Source organism: Cricetulus griseus, assembly GCF_003668045.3.
Source record: "Cricetulus griseus strain 17A/GY chromosome 1 unlocalized genomic scaffold, alternate assembly CriGri-PICRH-1.0 chr1_1, whole genome shotgun sequence".
Classification (NCBI taxonomy): Eukaryota; Metazoa; Chordata; class Mammalia; order Rodentia; family Cricetidae; genus Cricetulus; species Cricetulus griseus.
In genome coordinates, this window is record NW_023276807.1 from 142,288,947 (window position 1) to 142,294,799 (window position 5,853).

The 5,853-nt window shown below is 45.7% G+C and overlaps 1 pseudogene; it reads left to right on the forward strand.

The window, feature by feature from the left end:
* The first annotated feature begins 213 nt into the window (after nucleotides 1-213).
* On the forward strand, nucleotides 214-378 carry LOC113832771 (annotated as a pseudogene).
* The last annotated feature ends 5,475 nt before the right edge of the window (nucleotides 379-5,853 follow it).

Below are 5,853 nucleotides of genomic sequence, written 5' to 3' on the forward strand. Positions count from 1 at the left end.
AACACACACTAAAGACAAAAATGCCCTATATTCTCTTGGAAAAATAAGTTACTATGGAATGGAACACACACACACACACACACACACACACACACACACACAATGTAGGAATCAAAACTCACTATTTCTCAGAAGCTTAAAGACAAAGTAGGTCAAGTCTAACTCAGTGGTTTTCACCCTTCCTTATGCTGCAACCCTTTAATACAGTTCCTCATCACTTCTCGGCCTTTTGGCTAAGATCAAGTGTAATACAGTTCTTCATGAGGTGACCCTCAACCATAGAATTATTTTTGTTGCTACTTCATAACTGAAGTTTTGCAACTGTTGTGAATCACAATGTAAATCTGTAATATGCATGATATCTGATATGCAACCCCTGTGAAAGGGGCATTCACTCTCAAAGGGGTCAGGACCCATAGGTTGAGAACCATTGAACCCAACTGTCTATAGTGTTTTCTTGGAGGGACTTCTTTCAGTATGGCCCTCCAACATTTTCTCATCCTTTATCCCAGGGCAGAAGCAGATTACCTTGTGGGTAAATTGGAAAAGGAAGTTGAACATGCTCTCTGGTGGGGACCTAGAACTTAGTAAGTTCCCTGTGGGAATCTTTGCCACAATAGAGGGTAAATGTATGGCCTCTTGTGGGAGGCTTCATGTTAGGAATCTGTATGTTGGAACACCATGTATCATTGAAAACATAGCTGCATGTTCTTGTTTTGTGCCTGCTTTGATAGAAGTCTGCAAAGGTGGTGCAGCATGGCCCCCCAGGGCTGCCTCAAAAGCCTATGACTTCTATGGAATTCTCTCGGAGCTCTCTCGTCAGGTCCCTACAGTTGCTATGGTAGCAGCTTGTGTACCCTGAGATCTGATCAGAGATAGAATATTGGACAGATGAGTAGGGCTGTTCCAGCCCTGGCTGTCAGAGTTTTCCTGAATAACTGCTAGACACATGGGGGAGCTAGCCCTCTCCAGTCATCAAGTGATGGCAACCACATACAGAACCCTAGTGGAATGTACCCAGTAGTGTGGCCAATTCCAAATCACAAGTAGATATACAAGTAGCATTAAGCCACTGTCTGGGGTTGGTACATAGAAAAAAAAAAAAGAATCTGGAACACACATGCCCTCTACTCCATGTTTTGAAAGCAATGAAATTTTATCTCCTTTCAGCCCTTCTTTCTCATTTGTCAGTTTGTCACAAACAAAAAGAAACCTATTTAATAGCATCCTAAAATCCCAACTGTATTCACCTAATAACGAATTTCTGGTGCCTACTCCATAGTGGAGTATTAGGTCCCTTTGGCTGATGATCTCTAATGACTGGGAATATCTCTTGGGATGGCTAGTCTCCATTGTCACCTTGACAAGATTCAGAATCACGAAGAAGACATACTGCTCTCTCATTCTCTCTCTCTCTCTCTCTCTCTCTCTCTCTCTCTCTCTCTGTGTGTGTGTGTGTGTGTGTGTGTGTGTGTGTGTGTGTGTGTGTGTGTTATTTCCTGGAAGACTAACCCTGACCATGGGCAGCACTTCTCCTCCCCCATGGCCCTGGGGTCTGGAATGCACATAAAAAGGGAGAAAAGAGAGCTGAGCACTAGCACTCATCATTCCCAGCGTGCAGTGTGATCAGCTGCCCCACACGCCTGATGCCACAACTTTCTCACCTTGAACTGGACCTTCAAAGCTTGAGCCAAAGCTTAAGTCACTCTTGTTAGCACTTTGTCACATCAATAAGAACAGTAACTAATAAGTCTCTTGAGACACCCAAATCACAAGGACTCTTGTCTGAGAATGCACTTAAGTTTACCGACACTCGAGTGACACTCACAAAACTCCATCTCACTGTTCACTGCTTTCAATCCTCCTCTGACAGATGCCATATTTCCCATGGCTGGAATAGTTTGCTACTATGAAGCTCACTTTCATTTGGATGGACTCAACTTCCTTCAGCTCGTCTTCCAAAACAGTTTCACACAGTGAAATAGGTGAGCCTGCACAGGTGGAGCACGTACAGGTGAGCATGCACAGGTGGAGCATGCACAGGTGAGCATGCACAGGTGGAGCACGTACAGGTGAGCATGCACAGGTGGAGCACGTACAGGTGAGCATGCACAGGTGGAGCATGCACAGGTGAGCATGCACAGGTGAGCATGCACAGGTGGAGCACGTACAGGTGAGCATGCACAGGTGGAGCACGTGCAGGTGAGCATGCACAGGTGGAGCATGCGCAGGTGAGCATGCACGAGAGGCACATGGAAGGCCTAGCAGAGCATTGCTTTGGGGACTCGTCTGTGGAACTGATGCTTCAGGGAGTCTGAGGTGGTACTCTCCCTACCTAACAACTTCCCAGGTGCTGACATGTGATTCAGGGACCATCTAGAGATTGGCCACTAGCTTGGGCTAGAAGAACTGGGCCAGTGTGCTTGTTGTATTGTCTTCTAATAAATACAAAGATTTGAGTAAAACAACATTGCTAACAAAAGTGAAGGTCCCCGCACATGTCACATGGTTTTGAGGACAGACAGTGATAACTACATAAAATTCTAAACTTTCTGGGGCCACATAGACAGGAAACATGGCTGGACGAGATTTCCTGTGGACTTAAGTGCTAATATCCTTTTCCAAAATGTGATAACAAGGAAACAGAATATGACAGATGAGGGCGGCAGCAGAATCTACTCACCCATTTTCTGTCTGTTCCCTCACCAATCCATATTCTTTCCAGAAGGTCTAGCAAATGAAATGAAAAGCAAAAGCATTACCATGGATTGAGTGTTTCACACAAGCACATAGCCAAAACGACTTTCCATAAAGATCAGAGATATATCCTGTGTGGGATAACTAATCACCCTAAGGTTCAGCATCACTTGGAAAGGGGGTGATAATAGCCCGCCTGTAGAAGCTGCGAGTGTTGGATGAGTTAATACATGTAAAGGTGGTCTCTCTATTTTAAAGCTGGTGGCCAGGGTTCTGAGAGTTTGAGAAACAGATGTCACCTTCATGGTTGGAACCTGTCTACCATCCCAGGGGATTTAGGACCGGATGTCACCTCCACCTGTCAACTGAATTGCTAACTGAGCACAGCACTGTCCCAGACAGAACCATGGAAGGCTCTAGTGTGCTCGTGGACTAGAGACTTTAGAGACTTGCTGTTGTCAGTGAAGATTGTCTGGACGACCACAAGACAGAGCAGTTTGGCCACAGCAGGCAGGGGAACTTGGATCTTGGGGCTCTTCTAGGACATGGTAAATGGTTAAGTACAACAACAAACCTGAAACTAGGTGGATGTAACTGTGGGTGGGGGAAGAATCCTACTACCTTCGTTCTGCTTCTGGGTTGCATCTCTCACTTCTGGCCTTCCAGATCATGGGATGAAATAAAACAAAGAAAGGCCTTTTTCTACTTCTATTGTACCTTTGGTACGTGGGACAAAGGTTCCTTCACCAGTTAATGCTGACACTATTTCACAAGACATGCTCTGGTGACTCTGTTTCATCCAAGGCCACTTCTTATTAGATGCTTCCTGATTACCAGCAGGAACTCCATTAAAACCAGATAAAAAAGGAACACATTGTAAGGATCAAAGCAGACAAAATCTTAAAGAAATACCACAACCATTTTCAAAGGCCTAGTGATTCCAGACGGAGAGACCCAGACTCTTTACAATGGTTCTAACTAAATTAGTCATGCATTCATGATAAGACTTGGCTATCAGTAATACTAATAATTTTGCCTTGAGCCTCAGTTTTGTTCTTCTGCCACAATGAGAAGGAATCATCTTCAAAGGGACAATTCTTATCCTCCCAGCTCCTCTCTGCCACACCCCCAGAGGCCCTTTCTCTTACAGTTCTCCTGGCTGTCTCCACATCCTAGTTCCAGTCTTGTATAGGACCAAGTTCTACTTGACCATATTTGTAACCGTGGCTTACTTGTTCCATCCTCAGAAGTTTGAGGTGTGATTTCATAACAGGCATTTATGTAGTGCCTATTATGTGTAAATAGTAATATATTTACTCATCACAACATACCTACTGAATCTTATAGAATAACCTAGGCCCAAAAGTGTGGAGCCGTCCAGTGCCTTGTCTGGGGTTACATCAGTAGAATGGCGTAGTGATTACATCATAAGCAGGTGTCATGGGTCATTCTAGGGAGTGCATGTTTGTGTTCTTCGTCGTAAATGTATATGACCTTGACTCTGAGAGTGAAGGGCAAGACATTCACATGTATTATCTCAGTAACCCAGAGCTGACTCTACAAGGTAGATACCTTTTTCTACTTCCCATTCCACAGTTATTAAGAAACAAGACCAAGAGGCTAAGTAGCTTGTCCACAGTCATACAACTAGTGCTTGGGATTAAAGTCTAGACATTCAGACTGCAGAGAGGGATCCTGTGTCGGTGGCTGCACACAAGAGAATCCTAGCACCGTTGCTGCTAAAGTCCCTGTTACTGGCTCTCAAACAAAGTCTTTTTACCACCAAAACTACCACCCGACTCCACCACCACCCAACCATTACCATACCACCACCTCAACACAAACACTACCATACCACCACCGCAACACAACACACTACCATCCCACCACCGCAACACAAACACTGCCAATCACTACCACGCCGTCAGCGTATAACCATGACCATATCACCACCACTCCACCCCCGCTGCCATCCCCCTCCATTGCACCCTCCTACCACCATTCAACCACTACCACTCCTGCAACCCAGCCACCACCACCATTACCACACCACTGCTCACACATCACCACACCCACTGCCAGCATCACTCGCACCCCACCCCACTACCATATCACCATCACTACCCCCCCGCCACCACCGCCACGCTACTATACACTACCACCACCATAACTAGCACCCCTCCACCCCACCACCATTACCACTCACTATACCACTGCTACACCAGCATTACCACCATGACCACAACTGCAACCTGAAAAACATTTCAAACCTTTGGGTATCCCAGCTTCCAATTCTGGGGTGTCTCACACAGTCCCACTCAAAGCAAGTTCTGACCCAGGAGCCAGTCTGCTCTCCTTCAGCATGAAGAGAAAGACTCATAAAACACTGATGCTCACTTCCAGGCTCTCCCCAGACTACGTCATCACACTTGCTCAAATACAGTGCTGTGGCAGAAATGACAGCTTCATACCCCTGCCCTTTAACCTGAGTGTTCACATGTCTCCAGCAATTAAAATTTCTTGCATATGGAACAGGGAATAGTAATTGATGTCAGGAGTAATTGATCTGGAGGAGAGTTAAACTAAGACTCGTTTTAAATAGGACATGAGGTAGAGGCCGGCAGAACAATGCTCAGTGGAAACACTGGCTTTGTGACCCTTTGTGTGTTTACTCAGCATTTGAAGAAAACAGACTTTCTGTGGAGGTACAGAAAACAAAACCTCTGCATGGTAGGAAATCCACAAGTCAGTCCACAAGTCTCTCCCCCTCTCCCTTCCCCCCTCTTCTCTCTCTCTCTCACACACACACCCTCTCCTTCTCCCTCTCCCCCTCTCTCTCCCTCTCCAGAGGTGAAGCAACAATTCTTGTTCATTTCCTGCCAATGCACTGAGGGGACTTGGAACTAAGATATTGTTATGGATGCCCTTTATCTCGAAATCTCCTTCCTTCCTGGTCTGGTGGGACATAAATCCCCCTGACTTTCCACATGGTCTGTGGTCGGGTTTGTCTTACTAATTGAGTTTCTACCTGCTTTATTTGCTTGTACCTGACAGCACTATAGTATTTGGGGGAGGAGGGCTCATTGCCTCATTGACTTTTAAAGACTTAAATCTGTGCTTCCTCAACTACCTCCCTGTTGCACTCTCCCATTTGGG